This window comes from Bombyx mandarina, chromosome 03 (assembly GCF_030267445.1).
Source record: "Bombyx mandarina strain Sakado chromosome 03, ASM3026744v2".
NCBI classification, from domain to species: Eukaryota; Metazoa; Arthropoda; class Insecta; order Lepidoptera; family Bombycidae; genus Bombyx; species Bombyx mandarina.
Window position 1 is genome coordinate 11,751,027 of NC_143210.1, and position 14,646 is coordinate 11,765,672.

The following is a 14,646-nucleotide window of genomic DNA, read 5'->3' on the forward strand; positions in this document are numbered from 1 at the left end:
ATACGCTTAAGCTTCGTATGTTATTAGTGTATATGTGTTAGTATGTAACGGAACATGATTTTGACCCCCTTTAAAACGTCGGATTAATTCGAAATTGGTAATACAAGGTATCAATATTTATAAATGTTTTATGAACAGATATGAATAGAAGGGTTATTTTTATAATATCCTAAAAATCACCCCATGGTTTTTTTTAACAATAAAATCATTTTTCTTACACTATTTTTAATTCAAATTTATTAAAATTTATTTACTATTTTTCAATTGGATTTTCTACAAAAGCGTATTTTTTTGTTTTTTTAAACTATTACTTATTTGTACTGAGCTCAACACTAGGTCAAGAGTTCGCCTACTCATCTATGATAATGAAAATATTATGCGTGTCAGCTCCTACACGTAACTGGAGTTTAGTCTTTAAATACGAATGTCATTGAATATAATATAACACGCAAAAGAAGATAAATAAACACACATCTTATTTTCCTGAAAACATAATATACAAACTTTTATATGGATTTGTTTAAATTGCGTCAATAATATGTAATATACAAAAAACATTTCCGACCTTTCAAGAACATGACTACAATTTTAAACAGAAGCTTCCGAACTTCAGCCCCTTGAAATACCCAGCTACGAATTTTGGCTCGTAGCGCTGTAGTCCGTAGTAGATATTCGTAGACCTTACTACAGTCGAACGTTGGAAACCGCGGGCGACGGCCGCCTGAGTGTTCCTATAACGAGCGAACAAGTTCCCGCGAACCAGAATCCGAGCGCTGGTTCTATTTTCAAATTTAAGTGGTCATTATACGAAGTGACATTGTGTTTTTATTTTTTTTTAATTGGAACCAGTACTTTCTTTTTTTGAAAATCGGAATTTTTTTTTTTGTTGAACCTTTGAAAAATTTTGTAGGAATGTTTTCGTGAGTTTTTTTTTTGTGATCTAAATTATTTTCGAGATCCTCATCGTAAGGCCGTAAGTCCAAATTTTTGGTTTTTATATGCAAATTTTCAGAATTATAAACAAATTCCTTGACCACATACACAATACAGCTTCGTATAATTATACTTACAAATGTACACGGATTTAGTATTAATATATATATTTTTTTTAACTATGATTTTCAGGCAAAGGGAAACCGAAACTGATGTTCTAAAGATTTTGCAATTCGTGATTTTTCTATTCTTTTGTCACATGACTCGCGTTCTTGATGATCTGTCATCTCTTAATAAATGAAAACGCTGGAGCAGACGACAATAAATCATGTCGAATTCTGCGGTAATAGATTTATCACACAGAACGAATTTATTCATATTTCCCCGTTTGACATGAAAACTAGTAGTACTTTGATATTTGCATATGTATTTCGTCTTTTGTTATCGTTGTATACGATGTCATCTTTTGTTATTATAATTTGGAATTTATTTTCTACAAGATAAAAGTGGATTACTGTGAACCAAATCTTAAAGGTTTTTTTATTTCGTTTTTTTTTATTGCCCTTGTAGGCAAACGAGTATACGACCCACCTGATGATGAGTGGTTACCGTCGCCCATGGACCTCAGCAAGGGCAGAGCCAAGCCGCTGCCTACCGGTTCATTCTGTTTCATTAATCATACTGGAGTTGGCTCAAAAAAAATATTACAAGAAGCTTCCGTGGCCCTTTGTCTTGACAGCTTTAACAAGGCTTTCCTATTCAATTACGTACTAAGCGCGTTTTTACGAACGACAAGAAGTCACTACTAAAATTTTAATCCCGTCATTACCGGTGGTAATATGTACTATGGACCAGCTTAAAATTTTGGTGGTGACTTCTTATAGTTCGTAAAAACGCGCTTAATACTTAATTGAATAGGAATCCCGTCATTACTGGTGGTAATATGTACTGTGGCCCAACACAAGCACTACAATACAGCTTATTTAGACCGCTGTATAATCCTACGATCCTCTTTATACTTGGACAGCTCTTATATAACATTTTGGAGCTCGCATCTGAAGGTGCGGCATTTCCGTTGTTTTTTTTTATTGCTTGCTTAGGCGGGTAGTCGAGCTCACAGCCCACCTGGTGTTAAGTGGTTACTGGAGCCGATAGACATCCACAACGCAAATGCGCCACCCACCTTGAGATATAAGTTCTAAAGTCTCAAGTATAGTTACAACGGCTGCCTCACCCTTCAGACCGAAACGCATTACTGCTTCACGGTAGAATAGTAAGTCGTCGTGGCCTAAAGGATAAGACGTCCGGTGCATTCGTATCGAGCGATGCACTGGTGTTCGAATCTCGCTGGCGGGTACCAATTTTTCTAATGAAATACGTACTCAACAAATGTTCACGATTGACTTCCACGGTGAAGGAATAACATCGTGCAATAAAAATCAAACCCGCAAAATTATAATTTGCGTAATTACTGGTGGTAGGACCTCTTGTGAGTCCGCACGGGTAGGTACCACCGCCCCGTCTATTTCTGCCGTGAAGCAGTAATGCGTTTCGGTTTGAAGGGTGGGGCAGTCGTTGTGACTATACTAAGACCTTAGAACTATATCTCAAGGTGTGTGGCGCATTTACGTTATAGATGTCTATGGGCTCCAGCAACCACTTAACACCAGGTGGGCTGTGAGCTCATCCACACATCTCAGCAATAAATAAATTTAAAAAAAAAATATGGCAGGGTGGTAGTACCCACCCGCGCGCACTCATAAGAGGTCCTACCACCAGTAAGTCCATTTTCCAAGTTTATGCTTCGATTTGGTCAAGCTCACTGCGACTAACGGTAGTTACAAGAAAACTTCCCCTAAAAACCTTAGTCCTAATAGTTAAGGACAATTAATATTCGGCTGCTCGTTTTGAAATACGTTAATTGCTCTTAATATACAAACCAACTAAACATATCTATATATTAATACGTGAAGCAAAAATTTTGTATCCCTTTATACGAAAATTGCGCGGACGGAGGAGTATGAAATTTTCCACACCTATAGAGAATATAGAGAAGAAGTGCACTATGCTAATATTTTTTTTAAATAATGCATAAAAGATACATTAAATCAATAAAGAAAACATTACACACACTAAATACCATGTATTTGACGCACACGCATGCATACTATTTATTGTCAAACTTTTGTTGTTGACGTATGTTGTCAAATTGAGAATAGATTAAATATTGTCTGTCTTTGTTAAGATTTTTTTATAGTGTAGTCTTAGAGAAATTTGTGATTATAGAAGTATAAAATACAATCATAATAGTGTACAAACTTACAATTCCAATTGATTATAGTCGAATTTCGACTACTGCGGGACCTCTAGTACATAGAAGAGAGGAATGAAAATTGTATGCAATAGATTAATAACGTCAAAGCTATCGGTTAGTACGTGCGAAAGGTAAAAAATATATTTGATAGCGATAGATAAACATACTCGAATTTGTCTGTTTTATTTATTGGGAGATACAACGTGGCTTTCGTTATTATTGAGTAGAGGTATGCGCCGAATTGCAGAGTTTTATTTTTAACTGATGAACTGACTTATTGTTGCTTGACATTGTATAAACGTTTCTTCTTTTTGATATAACATGACATTTTTAGACATTTTTATTAATACTAGTGGTCCCGCAGTAGTCGAAATTCGACTATAATTAATTGGAATTGTAAGTTTGTACACTATCATGATTGTATTTTATACTTCTATAATCCCAAATTTCACCAAGGCTACTTACTATATAAAAAAATAATAATAAAGACAAACAATATTTAATCTATTCTCAATTTGACCACAGACGTCAAGAACAAAAGTTTGTCAATAAATAGTATGCATGCGTGTGTGCGTCAAATACATGGTATGTAGTGTGTGTAATGTTTTCTTTATTGATTTAATGTATCTTTTATGCATTATTTAAAAAAAATATTAGCATTGTGCACTTCTTCTCTATATTCTCTATAAGTGTGGAAAATTTTATACTCCTCCGTCCGCGCAATTTTCGTAAAAAGGGATACAAAGTTTTTACTTCACGTATTAATATATAAATTTCAACAAATAATACTGTTTTTTTTTATTATTATTGTATTCCATTTTTGAGCCGATGAATTGCTAATGCTATGTACGCCATTGTTGTCACATGCATCAGGCCATAAATTAAATAGTTTAAGTTTCTTTTCAATGTTAGATGTTTGTTGGCAGTACTTTTTTAAATAAATAAACTGATAAAAATAACAATTTATCTTTAAATTTTGGATTACAATAGCCAAATAGTCAAGACCTAACCCTTGTAATAAATCCTTTATTTCTGTATGTATTTATAAATACTAGTGATCCCCCAGTAGTCAAAAATCGACTTTAAATAATCGAAATTATAAGTTTGAACATTATTATGATTCTACGGTCAAAGACTATTTATTATACTTCTATAATCACAGATATCACCAAGGCTAAACTATAGACAAAGAATATTAATCAATTCTCAGTTAGACCACAAAATTTAACAATAAACAAAAGAATATATGCGTGTGTGTATGTGTATTTTTTTTAATGATTTGATGTATTTTTTATATGCTTAAAAAAATAGCATTCTACACGTTTTCTCTATATAAACTATTAGTGTGGGAAATTTGACACTCCTCCGTCCGCGCAATTTTCGTAACAAGGGGTACAAAGTTTTTTCTTCACGTAATAATCTATAGATATTGGATAGGTATTTTACGGAAATTCCATTGTTGCTTATTTTTTTTTGCACTTTAATAATGGAGCAGATTTCATGGACTGCCTTTCGAACCAAATTTAACCTGCTCTGAACATCAAATACGGCAGTAAATGGAACGAAATGGTACGTGAGAAAATGATGCAGCGGTAGAATCACGATCCTCAATAATGAGGTAAATGACGCGAGGACTGGTGGTAGGACGTCTTGTGAGTCCGCACGGATAGGCACCACCACCCTACCAATTTCTGTCGTAAAGCAGTAATGTGTTTCGGTTTGAAGGGTGGGGCAGTCGTTGTACTGTAAGACCTTAGAAATCATATCTCAAAGTAGGTGGCAGAATTTATGTTGTAGATGTCTATGGGCTCCGGTAACCCCTTAACACCAGGTGGGCGTGAGCTCGTTCACCCAACTAACCAATAAAAAAAAAAAAAGAATGTACCAATGTTATTATACGTGAGGACAAAAAGACAAGATTTTTCTACTACCACTCTAGTTGAAATTCGATCATAGAGTCAACACTAGTGCATTTGATAGGGAAATAAAAATAAAAAAAACGTTATATCAGATATCGCTAGATAAATATCACTCAATAACCTAGATATGCTCCCTAGTGAAATTTATTTACGTATCGCGCACTTACGGTGCTAGAATGTCACTTATGCAATTTTTTTAACACTGAACTGAGTATGAGAAAATACATTTTTTAATAGTATTAGTGAGACGAGAGAGATATTTGCTTTTACTGATGAAGTGAAGATATAAGAATTATATATTAAGATGTTGAATTTTCCAACGTTTCTCCTGAAAAGTTACATAATTTGCATAGGTGACGCTATTGCACCGTACGTGCGGTATATTATGGACGTGATACAAGAGATAGCTCTTTAAAAAAAAGTGCTTAGAATTAAACAAAACTTTCAGTTAACAGGTATCGCGAAAATGAATTAATCTCATACGTTTTCGAGATACTGCCCCTTATCTAAATTAAATCAGAAGGTATTGAAAAATGTTGTGCATTTGTTTTTCCAAGCAATTCAGCTCTTTGTTCTGTTATTAAGGTTTTTTTTTACATTTGTAATTAGTAAGTCAGAACCAATAAACTAATATAAATAAATAAATATTTACTAACAATCACGCCACGTTAACTGGTCCCGTGCTAATTTCGTAAAGAACTTGTGTTACAAGTACCAGATAACGGAAATAAAGATAATATTTTTATTATACACATACATATATTTAATATACACCCATAATCCTGGAAAGACATTTATATTTATCATACAAATATCTTCCCTTGGCGGGATTCGAACCCGCGACCTCCTTGTGTAGTGACCATGTCACTTACCACTACACCAGACGGCCGTTTAATAATATATAATATGTATAGTGATCATTAATTTTTTATAAATGAGTCGTCTATTATCAAAGGCGGCAATCTGACTTTTGGACAATGATTGGTAAATCAGAAAAACGAATTATTGACTTTGTATTCCATTGGCAGTCACAAAACTCTTCGGAACGACATCTTAGATAAATAACAGGTTAACTATTAACCTTTATTTAATGCAGGTTTTGAACCGTATTCTTTGAAGGAGACGATTATATTCAAATAAATCTGTATTGACATATCAATAAAAAAATTTTGTCCAAATGTACAGATTGCCGCCTTTGATAATAGACGACTCAAATAAAAACAGGATAAGGACAAAAAAAACGTTCGACATTTGCACTATATAGTCGACTAGTCTACTCTATTGGTGAAACAGGTTTTCTTTTATGTTAAGGTGTGTCCAAAATCAATGTACACATATGTACATTTTTTTCTAAGCGATTATTTGCGAACTTGATTATTATTATACATTTATACTATACTTTTACATTCAATAATTAAATTTGGGTAAAAATTAAATTTCGTTGAAAAACAGTAGAGATAAATAAAAAACAGGACATATTTTGTGCTTTAAAAAAAAAAGGACAGCGTCTTAAAAAGCACTACTGACCAGCCAAAAACAGTACAAATGGTCACCATACTAATATACCATAGATACACAGATGATCTCTGGCCATCCAGGCATTATACAGTCATCAGAGTATATAGACAACACACTCCGAATACTATCGTCCATATTGAGATGCGGTTATAAATGACTTTGTGTGTGTTCAGCTTGTCCTCTGCGCAAATTTAAAACGATTGAAATGAACATTTCTTGACTGAGAGAAAGAAATATCACAAAATTCTTCTTGTATAATATTAGCTGGCCATTATTATATTGTAGAAGGATTATCAGAGTGGCGGTGACAATTGAGACACTTTACATCCACAGGAAAATATATATTTTCTTTAATACACATTAGGACAGGTAGAATACGAATGAACAGATTTTTTTCCTACTTATGCTGATAGCCTTGAGAGGCTATTTCAGCGTAACCTTAACTATTAGGTGAGCTCACGGGGCTCAAACCTGACGACGTTGCTAACACGAACCCTAGCAAGAGTCGTGCTTCGCAGAAGCTACCACCGGATCGACCCTTTGAGAAGATCCGGCGAGAAACTCAGTGGGCTGTGTCTGTGGGTTAATTTACTCGTCGAGCCCTTCGTCGCAAGCGACGGGTTCGACGCGAACGATGACCGGTGCTCGAGATGCCTTAGTGGATCGGGAGGATCCGAAAGGACGTGTTTTGGGCGACGTCGACTGCTTTCCATTCTGTCCGCAGGATCGGGAATGTGAATAGAATATGCTTACCGCCGGTATTTATACAATCACCTTGACCTATTTTAATACAAACTTAATAGGTAATATTAAAAATTGTTTATATTAATTATTCTGTTGATTATTTACGTACAATTATTGTTTAATAATATCGAATTATATAACATAAATAACAATAAAGGTTTATTGCGCCGGAAGCTATCAAGCGGAAGGCGCCCATAAAATATTATAAGTAAGAAATATGAACTGTTTACTTGATTATAATATTGCTGATTATATTATAAAACAATAATAAGTTCTATATATTATTGCCTAATCATTAAAATGTACATGAACTAGTTCGTAAATAATGGCTCATATATGAGGCCGTCAGCGCAAAAATGGCCTAAGCTTATCATAGTTAGTATGGAGGCAATTAATTAGGTTTGAATTTTCATGAATATGAATTTGAGTAGGCAAAAAAACAATACGCGCAAAAATAACGTTTACCAAGCTATCTGTTATCAATGGGTGAAACTGTGAATAGACCGGCTTTGCATCAAAATTTATTATATTTTAAATAAATTCCAATATACGTCATATAAGTTTGAATATAAAAAAATATAAGTTAGGCCACGTTTGCGTTGATGGCCTCATATAATGTGAGGCTGAAACGATAACAATATTCTGGCTGGGTGGTACAGGCTTAGAATAGCATTTGGCTATCTGTTCACGTGAGTGTCTTAAAGAGCAACTAAGAGATTCACCGAGAATTGAGCAGCCGCTTTTTCTAATGTATTACATTAGCGTGCTACAATCGTCAACCTACATTCATTAGTCGTATTGTAAGCCTGCATGGGAAGATACCAACCACTAACCTGCTTATTTTTGCCATGAAGCAATCACGCGTTCTTATTTTAAGGATGAATGTGACAGCTGGTGGTAGGACCTCTTGTGAGTCCGCACGGGTAGGTACTACCACCCCGCCTATTTCTGCCGTGAAGCATTGATGCGTTTCGGTTTGAAGGGTGGGGCAGTCATTGTAACTATACTTGAGATCTTAGAACTTATATCTCAAGGTGGGTGGCGCATTTACGTCGTAGATGTCTATGGGCTCCAGTGACCACTCCAACACCAGGTGGGCTGTGAGCTCGTCCACCCATCTAAGCAATAACAAAAAAATCTGTTAAATAATGCAATTGAATCTTTAACATCACGTATGTCGGCCATGTTACCAGTTAAATCCAGATCAGCAATAACTCAAAATCAGATTGCCGGAACGATACAGGGGTCATATGGAACACAAATCATGATATTATGGAAATCTGATGTGTAATTTCAATCTTAGCCAATAAGTTCTTTTAAAACGCTGTGAGATCCAGAAACTTATGTACTTTTATTTTACTGGTGGTAGGACCTCTTGTGAGTCCGCACGGGTAGGTACCACCAACCTGCCTATTTCTGCCGTGAAGCAGTAATGCGTTTCGGTATGAAAACTGGGGCAGCCGTTGTAACTACTTAACTTATATCTCAAGGTGGGTGCCGCATTTAAGTTGTAGATGTCTATGGGCTCCAGTAACCACTTAACACCAGGTGGGCTGTGAGCTCGTCTACCCGTCTAAACTAAAGAAAAGAAAAAAAAGATTCTGCGAAGCACTGCTCTTGCTAGGGTTAGTGCTAGCAACGTCATGTACGAACCCCGTGAGCTCACCTATACTCGTTAGAGCACGCTGGCGTAGCCTCTCAATGCTACTACTACCTTAGGTAGGGAACAAAAAACCGTCGTTAGCATAGTCAAATTTGTTATAAATTTTTAATTTCGTCGTTTATTTTCGTCGTTAGGATAGTCAAATTTGTTATAAATTTTAATTTCGTCGTTTATTTTCGTCGTTAGGATAGTCAAATTTGTTATAAACTTTAATTTCGTCGTTTATTTTCGTCGTTAGGATAGTCAAATTAGTTATAAATTTTAATTTCGTCGTTTATTTTCGTCGTTAGGATAGTCAAATTTGTTATAAATTTTTAATTTCGTCGTTTATTTTCGTCGTTAGGATAGTCAAATTTGTTATAAATTTTAATTTCGTCGTTTATTTTCGTCGTTAGGATAGTCAAATTTGTTATAAACTTTAATTTCGTCGTTTATTTTCGTCGTTAGGATAGTCAAATTTGTTATAAATTTTAATTTCGTCGTTTATTTTCGTCGTTAGGATAGTCAAATTTGTTATAAATTTTAATTTCGTCGTTTATTTTCGTCGTTAGGATAGTCAAATTTGTTATAAACTTTAATTTCGTCGTTTATTTTCGTCGTTAGGATAGTCAAATTTGTTATAAATTTTAATTTCGTCGTTTATTTTCGTCGTTAGGATAGTCAAATTTGTTATAAATTTTTAATTTCGTCGTTTATTTTCGTCGTTAGGATAGTCAAATTTGTTATAAATTTTTAATTTCGTCGTTTATTTTCGTCGTTAGGATAGTCAAATTTGTTATAAATTTTAATTTCGTCGTTTATTTTCGTCGTTAGGATAGTCAAATTTGTTATAAATTTTAATTTCGTCGTTTATTTTCGTCGTTAGGATAGTCAAATTTGTTATAAATTTTAATTTCGTCGTTAGGATAGTCAATTTTGTTATAAATTTTAATTTCGTCGTTTATTTTCGTCGTTAGGATAGTCGAATTTGTTATAAATTTTTAATTTCGTCGTTTATTTTCGTCGTTAGGATAGTCAAATTTGTTATAAATTTTTAATTTCGTAAATGAGAAATGAATTTTTCATGTCAAATATCGTTACAATTAAATTAATTTGTTGTTTTTCCTTACACAAGGAAAGAAAAGGAATAGCTTTGGCCGCTTCAACTTTTTCGTTTATAACCATGAATAAATAATATTTCAGGATTGTTCTCACCTAACGAAAAATAAAAAATAAAAAATATTTTAATTTTTTTTTTACTTTTTTTTCCCCTTGTGATTGTGTTTTTTTTTATAATGGATTTTAGAGCGTATTGTGAAGTATACATGAACAGGTAGGTACTTACTTCCAAACTACGAATTGCAGTCTCAAAGAAGTTATTACAATCTGAAAGGTGCCACAGACGATAATGTTAGCAACGATACAATTAAACGATACTATTTACTGGTGGTAGGACCTCTTGTGAGTCCGCGCGGGTGGGTACCACCACCGCGCCCATTTCTGCCGTGAAGCAGTAATGCGTTTCGGTTTGAAGGGTGGGGTAGCCGTTGTAACTATACTTGAGACCTTAGAACTTATATCTCAAGATGGATAGCGCATTTACATTGTGGATGCCTATAGGCTCCAGTAACCACTTAACACCTGGTGGGCTGTGAGCTCGTCCACCCATGTAAGCAATAAAGAAACCAAAATTTACAGTAAAACAACCACGTTCGGAAATCAATGAAATATTCTGCCTCTACTTTTAAGACAGCAGTTAAGTTTTGCGCTTCCTAGAAATCAGAAGAATCATGACTTTTTGTTTTTTTTGCAATTATCTCTCGGAACACAAGAAAATCTTCACTAAACAGCGCTGAGTCAGTATCCGCACAGACTCTCCGTAAACACTAAAAATAAACCCGAGTGATTGATTTAGTGAGAATCTGCCGGCTATTTCCTCAGTTGTATAAAAAACCATTTATAAACGCTATCACGATAATTAAGGAAATATGTTTATATGTACGTGGGAGACTTACAAGTATTCTATTTTTGTTTTATCTCTCAATTCTTTTTTGTTCTATTTCAAGAAATCTCTAGGAATACGGACATACATATATTATACGTATGCTATTGTACAAATAAGTGAGCGAGCTCACATGGCTACTCTATTGTTAAGTAACTATGGGTATCCATACAACAGTGAATACCATCCCTCCATATATTTTTTTGCTTAGTTGGGTGGACGAGCCCACAGCCCACCTGGTGTTAAGTGGTTACTGGAGCCCATAGACATCTACAAAATAGGCGGGGTCGTGGTACCTACCCGTGCGGACTCACAAAAGGTCCTACCACCAGTAATTAGGCAAATTATAATTTTGCGGGTTTGCTTTTTATTACACGATATTATTATTGGGGGTCGCGGGTTCGAATCCCGCCAAGGAAAGATATTTGTACGATAAATATAAATGTATTTTCCAGGGTTATCGATGTATATTAAATATATGTATGTGTATAATAAAAATCTTACATTTATATCCGTTATCGGGTACCTGTAACACAAGTTCTTTACGAACTTATCACGGGACCAGTTAACGTGGCGTGATTGTTAGTAAGTATTTGTTAGTAAGTATTTATACATATTACTTCAGCGTGGAAATCAATCGTGAACATAATATTATAACGTATTTCATTAGAAAAATTGGTACCCGCCTGCGGGATTCGAACACCGGTGCATCGCTCGACACGAATGCACCGGACGTCTTATCCTTTAGGCCACGACGACTTCAAAAACTTCTACGGCTTACTATCACGTTTTTTATTGTAATTATATTATTTCAGACTTTTCGAATAATTTACAATTTTCAGATATTGTATTGTGTTGTGTTGTGTTGTGTTGTGTTGTATTGTGTGTTGTGTTGTGTTATGTTGTGTCGTATCGTTCGTTCGATGGTTATTATTCGGTTACGCCTTCAACTTCATGTTTTAAGTTGGGCATTTACGAGCTCTAGTAACCATTTTGCTTCATGACAGCCGTGAAATCTCCCATCTACAGCAGCAATCTTGAAAATAATTCATGAATGCGGGAAAAGCTCGTTTTATATCCAACAAGAAATCGCGCGTTCAAATCCGACTTCGAACACGCTTCGGCGTGGTTTTCGTTAAGAAACTTTATTGCTTTATCGGTTATCATCAAACTACAGACGTTTGTTACTAATATGAAACGCGTGAGGTAAATAAAATAATACGAAAACGTGAAGCTTTCCTTTACACCAGGGAATCCGGCTAGTTTCTGCTGTGACTTACTCTTCTTTTCAGTCGTGGTGATAGGACCACTTCTGAGTCCGCGCGGGTAGGTACCACCATCCCGCCTATTTCTGCCGTGAAGCAGTAATGCGTTTCGGTTTTAAGGGTGGGGCAGTCGTTGTAACTATACTTGAGACCTTAGAACTTATATCTCAAGGTGGGTGGCGCATTTACGTTGCAGATGTCTATGGGCTCCAGTAATCACTTAAAACCAGGTGGGCTGTGAGTTCGTCCACGTATCAATGCAATAAAAAAAATCGTAGGCCCTCTTGGCAGAGTGGTCGTGGTCATCACTTCGGTTGGTGGTGCGTTTCACCAGACGTCGCCATTCCTCGTGTACCGCGGCCCTTCTTATGCACTCGTTAACGAGACCCTTTAGAACTGCCTTTTTTTGGTCGGTCCATCGTAACGATGATCTGCCGCGCGAACTTGTACCCTCTATCATGCCCTGCACCACAAGGCGCTCAACTATGTCATCACGCCGCCGCGACACATAACCTTATTCCAGATGTGTGAAATATAGTAATGCATTGAAACGATTCGTGCGCCATTAAGTGTTGAAATATGGCTAAAAAAAACTTCCTCGAGGTATCAACGCCGGCCTACCGAGAAATTTCACCCGCCCTGCAGAAGATCTGTCCCTTGTTGATTCTTCAAAACAAACTTAATCGAATTCTAGTTGAGGGTCAGTTGGACGTGTATGTTTTGTCCACAATAAATAGTATATGATGTAATATATATATATGTCGGCGGCGGCGCCAGGGATGGCTAAGCGGTAGTTTCCGTTATCACTCGTATTTGGTTGAACTCAGTTTATAAAAAGTCAATAAAACCTTTTGAATAATAATTATTGAAACTCAATACACACAACTTTCACAATGACAGGATAAACCGACAGTTTCGTTGCACATACCGACAGACCGACTGACTGACTGAGACGGACGGAATGACTGTCTGACACGGAATGCCACGACTCTGTCCACGTACCGCTATTTTATACTGTGGCGTTACGGAGTCTACCCTTCATTTTGTGATATTTATCAAAACAACATTTCATCATTTAAAATAATAATCAAAACCACCGTCTTAATATTACTAAAAGTCGTTATCCACGACAACTAAAAGTCGTTATCCACGACAACTAAAAGTCGTTATCCACAACAACTAAAAGTCGTTATCCACGACACGGCCATTCTGACACGTCACACGTCCTCGTGTGATGGTTAACCTACAATCCAAAAACATCCACGAGAACACTTGTTCCGCTCGATCACTCCTGACTACACTTTACGACTTATCGGAAAATTAAAAGTCATCAAATAATTTTTATTCTAAACACAAATTCTATAACGACAGTGAAAGATTACACAAACGAAATAAGTGATTTACTACTGCTGCAAGTTCTCCCCGTACAATTCATGTACACAGTAACTAAGTCATCCCTGTGACTACAAGTGTTCAATGATAGTCGTCCCTGTGACTACAAGTGTTCAACGATAGTCATCCCTGTGACTACAAGTGTTCAACGATAGTCATCCCTGTGACTACAGGTGTTCAATGATAGACATCCCTGTGACTACAAGTGTTCAACGATAGTCATCCCTGTGACTACAGGTGTTCAATGATAGTCATCCCTGTGACTACAAGTGTTCAATGATAGTCATCCCTGTGACTACAAGTGTTCAATGATAGTCATCCCTGTGACTACAAGCGTTCAATGATAGTCATCCCTGTGACTCACATATCAACAGTCATCCCTGTGACTCACATATTAACAGTCATCCCTGTGACTCAAATCAACAGTCATCCCTGTGACTCTAATCAACAGTCATCCCTGTGACTCTAATCAACAGTCATCCCTGTGACTCTAATCAACAGTCATACCTGTGACTCTAATCAACAGTCATCCCTGTGACTCTAATCAACAGTCATCCCTGTGACTCTAATCAACAGTCATCCCTGTGACTCTAATCAACAGTCATCCCTGTGACTCTAATCAACAGTCATCCCTGTGACTCTAATCAACAGTCATCCCTGTGACTCTCTAATCAACAGTCATCCCTGTGACTCTAATCAACAGTCATCCCTGTGACTCTCTAATCAACAGTCATCCCTGTGACTCACATATCAACAGTCATCCCACTTCTGATGTCGGCGGCGGCGCCAGGGATGGCTAAGCGGTAGTTTCCGTTATCACTCGTATTTGGTTGAACTCAGTTTATAAAAAGTCAATAAAACCTTTTGAATAATAATTATTGAAACTCAACACACACAACTTTCACAATGACAGGATA

General features: G+C 36.1%; 1 protein-coding gene across 1 annotated transcript in view; it reads left to right on the forward strand.

Moving 5' to 3' along the window:
- Positions 1–675: 675 nt before the first annotated feature.
- The window catches only part of NGR-A15 (neuropeptide receptor A15), a 128,719-nt gene continuing 114,748 nt past the window's right edge, over positions 676–14,646 (forward strand). Inside the window, exon 1 of the mRNA XM_089737684.1 lies at positions 676–973. The gene's annotated coding sequence lies outside the window, so the exon portion shown is untranslated. The remainder of the gene's footprint in view (positions 974–14,646) is intronic.